Genomic DNA, 13,798 nt, shown 5'->3' on the forward strand with positions numbered 1-13,798 from the left:
ATTCTGGTAGATGAGGTCACCCGAGTCAAGGCAATAAAGCGTCTGATATTCACATGAAAGCCAGTTTTCAAAGCAGCCTCTGAAGGAAAGCCTCACCATGCCCCCATTTGCCTACACTCCATCAGCAAGCTGTGTCTGCCCTAAGACCCTTCTTTCCTCGGTACAATTTATTCCAGCATGAAACTCTCCTCCCTACTGCCAAGAAAACTCCTGAAGCCAAATTGGATGGTTCTAATTTATAAAAATTTGAGGGGGGGGGCAGTGTTGTGCAGAAAAATTATCCGTGACGACTGGGACATTTGGCTGAAAGAGGCTGAGTGACGTCTTCCCAAAGGAAAGCATATTCTAATTGTTGCCACATCATTTCAACTGGGTCCTTGGCCGGTTTAAACAAGCTCACTGGTCTTTTTCAGTCCCTGGTAACAATTTTCTGGTAGAGAAACGGCAGACCGGGAACGTAGCTTTGGGCCTAATCCTGTAGATTACAAGTAACGTTTTCAGGAACGCTACCACACCGACATGGCGTTATCTGATGCGGCAACACTGGGGGGGAAAGTTTGGATTTGGGAGAGGACAGAAAAGAGATTTTTTTTTTTTTTTTCCAAGAAAGGAATAAGAAAAGATGATCTCTGCCTGGGACCGCAAATTTGAAATCCTAGCCCAGAAGGCAAAGTCTGTTTATGATTTGGGTTTCGAACTGATCTCGTCTGGCCTCGTTTTATGTGCTTTCTGCACACCGGTCCGGCGCTTGGTGCTTGGTGGTGGGTCTGAGGAATTAGCCAACGTCCCCACGGATTGGTCTGTTAAGTGTTAAACCGTCCCCACCCCAATGCTAAATAAGGAAATCCTGTGTTTCCTAGACGCTGAGATGCCCTCAGTTCCAAGAACAACATTGCCTTATGTCTCTCCGAGAAAGGAAGACACTGGTGTTTAAACCGTATCCCAAAACGCTCTTGTCATTTGGAATTTTTGTTGAAGAAGTGGTTGGGAGTTTTATTTAAAAAAAAATTTTTTTAATGCTTATTTATTTTTGAGAGAGAGAGAGAGAGGGACAGAATCCAAAGCAGGCTCCAGGCTCTGAGCTGTCGGCACAGAGCCCGACGTGGGGCCTGAACCCACGAACTCCAAGATCATGAGCCAAAGTTGGACGCTTAACGACTGAGCCACCCACGTGCCCCAGGGGTTTTACTTAGACACAGATTTTCACCATATATCACCCTTGGCATTCATGAAAAATGAATGTGGGATATATCGGTTAAGGCAAGGACAACCAGGTCGTGACCCCTGCTTGGCTGGAAGCAATCGTAAGAAGCCATCAATTAAAAGGCGCACGATGACTTCAGAGATGTTCAGACGGGACATGGTGTATGTACGTGACAATGGAGGACGCACAGGAGTTGGCACATAGTAAATGCTCAATAAAATACAATCATGATAATATTAAGTATTATTCTTGAGAGGGCGTGTGAGGTGTGTAACTGCAAATGTTCTTCTTCTCCACTTTTTATCACAGAGGAGGTTTCAGCAAGTCTAAGGGCTGAGTTTACTTGGACAATGACGTTGCTTGCCACCTCCCCTGCACTGTCCCCGGGTCTGACCAGCCTGGCTGTCTTCCAGTAATTCCAACCGGGGACCCTCATTGACCCCGCTCAGGTCACACGTCCACTCCAAAGCAGGGGAACGGGAGGTTCTGAATGGCCAGATTTGGGTCGTGTGCCCACCTCTGCAGCCGGGGGCAGAGTTGGTCCTCTCTCAGCATCCCTGAGAGTGGGAAGGGGTGGTTTCCCGGAGGAAGATGGAGATGAGGCATTACCAGAAAGAGAGGAGATGGCTGTGGGCAGTTAAAGCCACCTCACTGGATTCAGCTCGGGACTCAGTCATCCACCTTGATGAGTCACCAGGAGCCCAGTCCTCCCCAGGAATCCAGGCAGCCCCCGACACCCTCAGTCCCCCGTGAGGATCTGGGAGACTCACAAGCGCCCTGGCCCGCAGTAAATAAGGCACTATATTTCTGTCCACAGTATCCGCAGCTCCCCACGAAAGACAGACGCGAAGCATTGATCGCATCTCTCCCCAAACACATATCTAAGGATGTTACAAGCCAGGGTTGGGCATTTGCAAAAAGGGCATCCAACCATGCTCGGCAAGATCACTGTTCGCTGTGCTTGTGTTTCCTGTTTTGCAATGCTGGCTATTGAAAAAATGTGGTCAAACCCATCTGAAATACCAACAAACTGAGGGATGATGGGGAGCGGGGGCGAGGGGAAAGTAGGTGATGGGCATGGAGGAAGGCCTGTTGGGATGAGCACTGGGTGTTGTATGGAAGCCGATTCGACAACAAAGTATATTATAAACAGAGAGAAAGATTTCCAAAAGCAAAAAAAATAAAAAATACAATAAAATTCCTAAAAGGACAGAAGCCATCAGTTAAAGAGATGGAATGAGAAAGATGTGTCAGCTGCTCATTCATTGGCCGGGAATTCCAACTTCGTCCCTTGAACAACCCCTCAAGAATTATGCTCGCTTGAAGTTTTTCTAGCTTCAAAGCATCATGTAACTTGCAGAGACTAATTTCCAATATTATCAAATCTACTGCCATCATTTCCCAAAATGTGGGTGTGAATTAGTAAGTGTGATCTGAAAAAAATGACAGTACTCTCAAATAAGTTTGGGAAATATTGTGATCGTTTGATGCAGGACTTCTCAGAGCCTTTGGTGACAATATTACTCAATAGTTCCTGGATTCCTAACACATTCAGGTGCCTTTCATGAATCATTTTAGTTAATTTTCTCAGCAACAATATCTTCAGGTGGTGGGGAATAATTCGATCATTCCCATTTTGTAGTCAAAGGAAACGAGGCACATGTGTTTAGGCACAAAGATGTGGCCAGAATTCAAATCCAGGCTGACCCCAGAGGTCACATTTTTTTTAAGCTCTTCAACCACACTCAACACCATTTGAGTGTTGATATGCTTTATGAATTTCCAAGGGGCAAATGAGGAAGAGTTGAGTTTTTTCAAATTCATTTGGCACAAATGATCATTTTATAGGATCCTTTTATAGGATCTCTTGAAGTGAAGCTTGTGCACATCCCATTCTAGAAAACTCTAGCCCAGAACAATTGCTTGCTTTTCTAACTTCTTCTCAGCCCACATTTATGGACCCTACCCACCTCGCACATTCCAGGTGCTATGTTTGTGACTGGGGATAGAGCAAGATTCCCACCCTAGGGGAACCCACCATCTAGAAGGTAAGAGGATGGACACTTTGGTGCCTTGGTGGACATAAGAATCATAGGCTGTGGGTAAACAGAGAGCCAAGGGAATCAACTCTACCTGGGGGCACCCTGGAATATTTTCCCAAAGGAGATGGGCTTTAAAGGGTGGATAGAGCCTGCCAAGCACGCACAAAAAAAGGGACAGGGTCACTGCAAGTGAAAAGGTGGCCCAGCTACCTCTACTTCTCCCCTGGAGTAATGTTCCAGAAAGAATGACATGGCATTTTGAATGCTGGAGAAGACTTCAGACTTGCTTGTGAACTTCTCTCTCGAAGTCCCGATAACCAAGAAAATGGCACCACAGGAGATGCTGAGTACCTGGGCATGTGGGAGGGTGGCCTGCCAGGCTCCACTGCCCTTGGCTGGCTTCACAAAAGCTGCCAGCTGAGTTTGGCAGGGTCTTGGGCTCCACCCGGAAGCAGATCTCACCAGGGGTGGAGCAAGCTTGCTCCCCACAATGACCTTACGTGGTGGTTTTAACATAGGTCTGCGCCTTCAAAAGGTGGAGGCTTATTTCCTGCCCCTTGGATGTGGGTCAGATTCGGTGACTTGATCCTAATGAATAAAAAGAATGCGACAAAATAGATTCTGTGTGGCTTCTGGGGTCAGAAAAAGGACACAGCTTCTGCTTTGTTCTCTCTGTCTCTGTCTCTCCCTGTCCCTCTCTATCTCCCTCTCTATGTGTCTCCCTGTGTGTGTGTGTGTGTGTGTGTGTGTGTGTGTGTCTGTTTCTTGCTGTCTCTTTCCCTTGCTCTGGATGAGCACGTTTGGAAGGCAGCCGCCATGTTATAAGGAAGCCCAGACCACCTGGAGAAGCCACATGGAGGGTTTCGCAGCTGGACCCAGCTCGGTTCTCAGCCAATACAGTCACATGTGGAATTACATTATCAGCGCGCTTAAGCTGCCCATATTTGGCTACATAGCCCGGTGGTTGTGATGGTCAGAGATGGGGAGTAGGGTATGCCAGAGAATTCGCGTATCTTTTAAAAAAAATGTCTACTTGTGCGTTTCTCTTCTTCACTAGGTCCTGTGGGAAGAGAAGCACAGGAAAAATGCAGAGAAGGGCACACATTTTTGGGGGGGCTTTGGGACCGAAGAGGGCTCAGATCCAGAAAGTTCTAAGATATCCCCTTACACAGAGGTTTTAAAACCTTTCGAGCAGGTACCACGCAAAATCCACCAGTGCTCCAAACACAGCAGTGATTAAAAGTATCTCAAAAGGAGTCGGAGAGCTCCAGGGGTCCACTAGGCACTCATGGGCTTAGCTGGTCTGCTCCGCTGAATCTCGTCAACTGGCAGGAAGTTTCTCTGGACTCAAGAGCAGCCACTCCCCTAGAGGATCAGTGACAAAGCAGCACCAGTGTGAGCTGGGGAAATCCTGACCGTGGCCTCTCATAGTTTCCCAACCTGCTCCACACCTGGGCAGGTGCTGGGAGAGGTGTGGGTGGAGGAAGGAGGAGGCCATGGCGTTGGCCTTCATGGGTTTCCCACCCGAGCTCTCCTTCCACCACGGGTCCGGTAAACGCTACCGGAGGCCACCGTCTAGCAGAGGCACTCAATTTTCAGTTACGCGTTGGAGGGATCTTTCCCGGTCTTGCTCCTTGGAGGAAGGTAATTGGGTGTACCCTTTCTTAAACGCTTTAAGCTCCAGGATGGAAATTAAAAGGGTTTGCTTTTTAACGGTTAAAGAGAGAGCTGAATTACCCAGAGAAGACGACGGTCTAAAGCATTCTGGGAAATGGGGGGTTCTTGTCTTCGTTATCGGAGGGTCTCCTGCTTGCCAGGCTAGCGGCTGGCATGTGGATTGTTGGTGGAGACAGCCGGCGAATAAGTAACGGCTGAAATGGTTAATTACTGTGGCCATAAGCGTCACAGGGAAATGCACTCTGAGGGCGGGTGATGGGGATCAGACCCCCCCTGGGGGGCCAGGATTCCGTGTTCCCTTCCATGGCTCTTTCGACCTTGTCTGAGCTGGTGCACAAAGTCCCTCCCTGAGCTTTGTGGCAGCCTTGTGAGACAGCTCGGAGGAAGGAAGGTGGCAGCCAGCTCCCCCCTTTCTTTATAGCCAGCATCCGTATCCTTCCCCACCGGGTGCCTTCAGCAGGTGCACGAATCCATTCTCCCACCCCCACTGCCATCCACACAAATAAAATCCTAAGAATGGCCAATATATTCTGAGCCAAGTCACAATAGCCCGCGAGAAGAAATGCATAAACTCATAACTTCAAACCTAGGCTATTTAGCATCCCATTAAAAATATTCAAAATATAAATCAAAATTCATAGGAATAAGTAATATTCAATTTAGAATTTATGGCATTTTAAAATAGGATGATTTCCTCAAATGTGCAATAAATTTGGTTTTGTGGAATTGCACTTGCCACGTTATCATGACAGTTGCTTTATCTACACAGCCCGCCAAAGCAGAGTCACTTTATAGAATCTAAATTCACAAATCAACTGTCGTCTTCACTTCACTGATTCATTGCTGATGGGCCTTTCACAAGGTAAAAAAAAAAAAAAAATCCCTTCTGAGTTGACAAGAGTAATAAATGGGGAGGTGAGCACTGCCCATCCATCCGCTGGCCCGCTGACCCGCCTATAGTGATACATGGCAGAATAAACTCATAAACCAGCCGCATCTTTTGACCTTTCAGAGTAAATGGAAACAGAAGAGCATTTATGATGATCACGCTGAGAATCGGCATCTGACCGAAGGATTCACAAACTCAAGGAGCACCTTGGAAACGAGAACCCAGGCCAGCCCACTGAGAGTCAAAAATTTTGAAATTTTGGACAGGTTTCCCTTTCATCAGTACCTATCGTCCCCACGGTTCTGTAGTTTAATCAGGTGACAGAGTGCTGGGGCGGGACACATAACATAACTTGTAGAATCTGCAAAGAAAACACAGCCCGAAACACTAGGAAGAGGGAAGGAAGGAAACTGACCAGATCAAAAGACACGTTTATGTTGCCGATGTCCCCAGAGCTTGCTCTGTGTAGTTTCTCCAAACACCAAGTTCTCGCCCAACTAAGGTAAGGAAAAACCTTATTTTGTTATGCAAGAAATTACTATGAGTAACAAATACACCGTCGTTAAGGTCTTTAGGAAGAAACGCAGATTTGTCTTTGATTTGGCAAAAGTCAGAGCTTTAAAAAAGTCTTCAGTTAATTTAAATGTGGCCCGAGCTTTCTCACCTGGTTTAAAACACACACACACACACACACACACACGCACAATTTGCAGAATGGAAAAGCCTTTTGCAGTTCCCAATCTACAATATTCAAAGCCAAGCTCTTAATTATGTTTGACAGAAAAGTAAGAAACAAGTCCTGTGGCATCTCAGTCGTGACATTAGCACATGGATTTCAGTTTTCTGAACTCAGCTCCGGGCCAGAAGTGCATGTATGGGATTCAAATGACTAACGGGATGTCGAATATCAGCTGGTATCCAGAAATGGATTTCTGCTTGTAAGAGGTACTCAACAGTAGGGACATATATAAGCAAGTGCTAATTCTCACCTCGGATTTCGCATCTGTACCCAGATGCTCTATTGGCAAAGTAAATGTGTTTTAAGGAACTATTTTAAATAGTAAAAAATAACGCCACATCATTATAGAAGGGTTGGAAGAGGAGAAAGGTCATGGGCAATGAAATCACCCTACTATAACTACGGTGTTATTAGTTTGTTTATTCATGTTACTTTCACATATGTTCATGGGATAGCATATACATTATTTTATTTTATTTTATTTTATTTTATTTTATTTTAATCTTTTTAAATATTTTATTTATTTTTAAGAGACAGAGCATGACAGGAGCGGAGCAGAGAGAGAGGGAGACACAGAATCCGAAGCAGGCCCCAGGTTCTGAGCTGTCAGCACAGAGCCCGACGCGGGCTCGAACCCATGAACTGCGAGATCACGACCTGAGCTGAAGTCAGACGCTTAACCGACTGAGCCACCCAGGTGCCCTGCATATACGTGATTTTATACTTTTTGCTTTAATACCTTTTTTTTTTTTTACTGTTTGCTTCATGCTTTTTTTTTTTTTTTTTTTTTTTTTTGAGAGACAGAGAATGCGTGCACAAGTGAGTGGGGAGGGGCAGGGGGAGAGGGAGAATCTTAAGCGGGCTCCATGCCCAGTGCAAAGCCCAATGTGGGGCCTGAATTAGCACCGTGAGATCATGACCTGAGCCAAAACCAAGAGCCAGATGCTTAACCGACTGAACCACCCAGAGGCCCCTCATGCTTTTTGTTATTGTAATTTTAATGGCTGCATAATTATCTATCAAATAGATGCACTATAATTCATAATTCAGTTTATCATCACTTAGTTTATAATGGTTGGATTTTCAGGCAGCTTCTAAAATTTCAAATTAAAAATGAGGCTCCGATTAACAACTTCATATTTGTGAAAAATGTACTCATTGACGTTTAAATTTTGAAGGGCTAGTTAAACAGCAAATTAAATATAGCAGTGGAGAGAATTGGGGAACCACAAGATAGATCTGAGAAACTTACTCAGAATGCAGAATGGAGGCGTAAAAAGATGAATCAGATGAAAGAGAGATTAGGGGACACACAGCATGGAATCAGAAGATCCAAACACATCTCAAAGGAGTTCTGGAGATAAGTGTAGGGAGGATGGGAGGGAAATTATGTGTAAATTGTAGATGAAGGCTGACAGTTTCCTAGAATTGAATTGTCACAAGACCTCAAAAGAAGCATATTAAATATTGAGGAGAATAAATTAAAGAAATCCATACTCCTACATATAGTAACGCAAGTCCAGAATACCAAAGACAAGGAGAAAATCCTTAAAAGCAAATCAAGGGAAAAGGACTGGAGTTGGAATGACAATGGGCTGATTAAAAAACAATCAAGGCTAGGGGGCGCCTGGGTGGCTAAGTTGGTTAAGCGACTTCGGCTGGGGTCATGATCTCAAGGTTTGTGACTTGGAGCCCCATGTCAGGCTTTGTGCGGACAGCTCAGAGCCTGGAGCCTGCTTCGGATTCTGTATCTCCCTTCCCACTTTCTCGCTCTCTCTCTCTCGAAAAATAAAATTAAAAATGACCAAAAAAATTTGAAAAAAAACAATCAAGGCTAGTAACCAATAGGGTAATATCTTCATGTTGTTGAAGGACAATACTTTCCCAAGGACAGATATTAATTATTTAAAAGTGAAAATCAGAGAAAAGTTTTCAGATAAAGACTGATGGCGTTTACTACTCAAAGGTCCTTGCTACTAGAAGATGATGTAGAGAAGGAAGGAACCGAATCTGGAAGCATAAGGAGTAAAACTGGTAAACTTTCTACAGACCACATTCTACGACCATAATACGATTACGTTATAAAGAGAGAACCAATCTTAGCCTGTATTTGGAAATTAGGCAACGACAACGAAAACAACCAAAATCTTCTACATAGAGATAGGTCACAAAAGAAACTGTAATGAAAATAGTAAAGCAGTTAGGACTGAATGCTGATAGAATGGTTATCAAAACTCACGCTGCAAAGATAAAACAATACAAAGTGAAATAATTGTAGCCCCGAAGTCACACCTTATGAAAGACTTAATGAGAGAAATATCCTAAGGATAATAGGAAAAAGAAGTAACAAAGAACCAAAACGAATAACGTGGAAAATAAAATAGTTTGATGAGCAAAATTAAAAGCTACTTCTTTGAACAGATGAATGGACAAAACTCTGGCAAGATTAATCAAGGAAATAAAGGGACATGACCGTAAATACAGTAGGACTTTTCAAAATCATGAGCATACCGTGAACAGCTTTATGTGAATAAATTTTAAAACTCAGAGGGCGTAGGAAACATCTAGAAAGATATAGAAATAAAAATTGACTGGTGAAGAAATAGAAAAGCTAAGTAGTACGTTAAGTCCATGTCATCAATGGTCCCCAAACCCCTTTCCACAAACATCAGGCTCAGACGGCTTTTTGGGTGAGTTTTGTCCAATCATCTAAGAATCGATGACCTCAGTTTCATACAATCTCTACCACAGAACAAAAAAAAGGTAGAAAATTTTCCATTTTATGAAACTAAAAGTTAATCTTGACATCAAAACAAGGACACTACTGAAAATAAAATTATTGGCTTACTTAGGAATATAGATGTGAAAATCCTTTAAAAAATCTAGCAAGGAAAACATTCATAAGCAGGTAGGATTGATCCCCTCAAGGGCAGTTTAAGATTAGAAAAACGCATTAGTGCAATTCTCTGTATTAAAAGATTCAAGAAAGAGCATGATCATAACAATAAATGCAGAAAGAAAATTCCAATTCAGCTCAACTCTTATTCATGATAAAAGTCGTGGCAAGCCAGAAATTGCAGGGAATGCCTTTACCTTGATAACCAGCATCTACCAAAAACTCAGCAAACACTCTCTATGGTGGTCAAAGTTGAGAAGCATTACATTTGAAGTCAGTAATGAGGCAAAAATGATCTCTATTACCATTTTTATTCAACATAATTCTGGAGGTCCTATTAAGTGTAATAAAATAAGAAAAACAAAGAAGTAAAAGAGTGTCGAAAGTAGAAATTTAAAAAAAAATTCCATTATCCCTAGTGTAGAACAAACAGGACCTTGCTATTTTCTTGGGAGTCCAGAAAACTTTCCACCATTTTTCTGTTCGTAAGACTTCGTACTTCACGCGTCTTCCTGGAAATGCCATCCTTAGAAGGATGAAGGCTGGGGTCTTCCACTCAGTGCTTCAGCCTATAATTTTAATCTACATTCATTCACATAGCAAATATTTATTGATCACTTACTATGTGCCAGGCAGAGTTCTAAATGCTAGGGATGCAGCTGTGAATAAAACAGTCACAAGTGCCTGGCCTTCAGGGTGCTAATATTAGGTGGTGGTCGATGCTTAGAAGAAAAATAAAGCAGGAGACGGGACAGGGAATGTTTATGAGTATATGGGCATTGCTTAAGGCAGAGGGGCATGTCTGGAAGAGAAGGATCAGGGCGCCTCGCGGAGAAGGTGTAAAGACTTGAGTCAAGAGACCTGTAGGAGATGAGGGAGTCAGCAACAGTGTTATGAAAAGAAGGAACAGGAAGCACAAAGTGTCTGAGTGTCCTGGCTCATTCAGGAGACATCAAGAAGGCCATTAGGACTAGAATGAAGTGAGCACAGGACAGAGTAACAGACGAAGCTGGAGAAGTAATAAGGAGGATCCCAGTTGATGTTGGGCCTCGTACACCCTTGGAAGGAACTGGCTTTTACTTGGAGAGGTATGCGGAGCTATGGAAGGGTTTTGAGCTGAGGAGTGACACGACCTGACACACGTTGTTAAAGTTCTCTGGTCGCTGTACCAGGTGCACACCATAGGGCGCTTGGGTGGAAGCCGGAAGCCCAGTTAAGAGGCTACTGAAGTCCATTGGCTGATAGATGGTGGTGCTCAGGCAGGTGAGGCGGCCAAGGAGAGCAACCCCAAGCTTCCACAGCATCATCTTCCCCCAAAGCCCAGGGATGGCAGGAATTCAAGCCTCTCAAATGCCGCCTGTTGCCCCTGAGAACACTCTGGTGAGAAATCACATTATTTCAGGGTAGGCTTTAGCACAAGCATGTGGAGATGAGGTATATTCACACGAGGTAGCCACATCAAGGGGGGCGAGGGGGGCGTGGAATGGATTCTGTTTTGCTCAACCTTGGCTAAAGACACAATCTTCTAGAAGATGCCTCCCCAGGGCAAAGACCAGAAGGCCAGGCCATGAATCCCCTGCAGAGTCCATTGGAAAGAAGAACTTTCTGATGTGGTTGACACCTCCTCTAGACGTTCCCAGTTCCCACCAACACTCTGGAACAACAGCAGCTTATTGATAGCAAATACACGAATGCAGATAGATATAGACAAAAAAGATACACAATGATAAATTCCTGTTATTTTCATTACTATTTATTGATCTTCTACTATGTGCCAGGCATTGCATTAAGACTTCAACATAATTTATCTTATTTAATCGCCTAAAACAACCCAGCAAGGGAGGTATAAATAGCCCAGCTTTACAGATGGAAAATCAGGACTCAGAGAAAAGACACAAGTTAATATTAGACCCGGAGTGGCCTCGAAGCCTTATGCTCTGTCCACCATCCCACCCTGCCTTGAATTGGTTGACAGATATGATTTCTTTTTCCTTGTTTTTTTTTTAATTAAAATATAGTTGACATACGATATTCCATGGGTTTTAGGTGTACTGCATTGTGATTAGATATCTATCTACGTTATGAAATACTCACCGTAAGTGGAGTTACCATCTGTCACCATAAAATGTTATTACGATATTATCGGCCCTACACTCCACGCTGTAGAGCCCACAGTTATTTTATAACTGGAAGTTTGGATCTCTTGGTCCCTTTTGCCTATTTTGCCCACTACCGGACCTCCCTCGTCTCTGGCAACCACTAATGGGTCCCCTGCATTTCGGAGTCTGTTTCTATTTTGTTCGCTCATTTGTTTGGTTTCGTTTTAGGCTCCACGTGTAAGTGAAATCATATAGTATTTGTGTTTCCCTGTCTGACTTACTTTTCTTAGCATAATCCCTTTAGGTTCGTCCATGTTGACCCAAATGGCAAGAGCTCACTCTTTTTTATGGCTCAGTAATATTCTGCTGTGTACACACACCCCTCCTTCTTCTTCCATTCATCTGTCGACGGACGCTTAGGGTGTTTCCACATCTCGCCTTTTGTAAATAATCTGCAATGAACATAGGGGCACATACATCTTTTTGAATTCGTGTTTTTGTTTTCTTTTTAAGTGTATTTATTTATTTGGAGAGGGAGAGAGATGGAGAGAGAGAGAGAGAGGACAAACAGGGGAGGGGTAGAGATAGGAGAGAGAGAATCCCAAGCAGGGTCCACACTGTCAGCACAGAGCCTGATGCAGGGCTTGAGCTCATGAACTATGAGATCATGACCTGCGCTGAAATCAAGAGTCAGACCCTTGACCGTGTTTTTGTTTTCTTCAGCTAAAGACCCAGAAGTGGGATTGCTGGATTATATAGTAATTCTATTTTTCACTTTTTTGAGGGACTTCCTATTCTTTTCCAGAGTGGCTGCACCTGTCTACATTCCCACCAGGGTTCCCTTTTATCTACATCCTCCCCGATACTTGTTACTTCTTGTCCTTGTGATACTTGTGATACTTTCTGGACACTTTTGAGGTGATATCTCATTATGGTTTTGATTTGCATTTCCCCGATGATGAGTGACGTTGAGCATCTTTGCATGTGTCTGTTGGCCATCTGGATGTCTTCTTTGGAAAAACGTCTATTCAGACCCTCTGCTCATTTTTTCATCGGATCGTTTGGGCTTTGTTTTGGTGTTGAGTTGTATGAGCTTTTTTTAAAACATATTTTGGACAGTAACCCCTTCTTGGATATATTGTTTGTAAATACCTTCTCCCATTCACGAAGTTGACTTTTTGTTTTGTCGTGCAAAAGCTTTTTTAGTTTGAGGTGGTCTCACTTCCGACACCGTTATTTCCGATGGTGGATTCTGGTGGACCTTGATGGAAAGTTTTGTGGACGTGAACTTCATCTGAGCTGGCACTTGGACTCTTCTTTATTCCTAAGCCAGTGGTGCAGAACAGAGGTTAGCAACCTTTTTCTTAAAGGGTCAGACAGAACTTTAGGCTTTAAAGCTATCTGGTCTCTGTTACAACTGCTCATTCCTGTGATTGTAGCACGGACACAGCCATAGGCAACATGCAAATGAGTATGTGGGCTGGGATTGTGTTCCAATAAATCTTTCTTTATAAAAGCAGGTGAACTCGGCCCCCGGGCCATAGTCCGTAGGCCCCGACTGTGGACTGAGAGAATGGTGCCCGGATCTCGGCTGACTGGTTCAAGCCGGGGTCTCGACCTACTGGATTCTCAAGCTTCAGGAAATCATTTCTTCTCATTACATGAAATTGAGAGGGGCACCCGGGTGGCTCAGTCGGTTGAGCGTCTGACTTGGGCTCAGGTCATGATCTCAAGGTTCGTGGGTTCGAGCCCCGCTTCAGGCTCTGTGCCGACAGCTCGGAGCCTGGAGCCTGCTTCGGATTCTGTGTCTCTCTCTCTCTCTGTCTGCCCCTCCCCCAATCATGCTCTGTCTCTCTCTGATTCTCAAAAACAAATCAACATTAAAGATTTAAAAAAAAAAGAAACTGAGATAAGGATGTGGTGAGAATCAAATAACTGAATATGTAAGTGACTTAGAATTTCTCAAAACGGAAAGTATTATCGTGCGCCGCCCTTCAAGGCTTTTAAATTAGAACCCACATTGATTTTAGCACAACAAACTCAAGTCTAGGCAAGCCTGCAGACTTTGAGATCTCAAAGGAAAGAGCTCAGTGTCTTGGATGAGATCCTATTGATTTTCTGAACACAGTATATTCACTGAGTACCAATTATGCGTCAGACGTGGGGCGACGACGGAAGGCGCTGATGCCGTGCCGTGCTCTGTGATAATGTTTGAGTTTGAGGGAGTACCTATTGGGGTTATCGGTGAAAAA

At 44.0% G+C, this 13,798-nt stretch overlaps 1 non-coding gene across 1 annotated transcript; it reads left to right on the top strand.

The window, feature by feature from the left end:
• The first annotated feature begins 13,224 nt into the window (after positions 1 to 13,224).
• Positions 13,225 to 13,309, top strand: TRNAP-UGG (transfer RNA proline (anticodon UGG)). Its single transcript has one exon. It is a non-coding gene; the product is annotated as a tRNA-Pro (tRNA).
• The last annotated feature ends 489 nt before the right edge of the window (positions 13,310 to 13,798 follow it).

The sequence above is a fragment of the Panthera onca genome, chromosome E2, assembly GCF_046562875.1.
Source record: "Panthera onca isolate mPanOnc1 chromosome E2, mPanOnc1 haplotype 2, whole genome shotgun sequence".
Lineage (NCBI taxonomy): Eukaryota > Metazoa > Chordata > Mammalia > Carnivora > Felidae > Panthera > Panthera onca.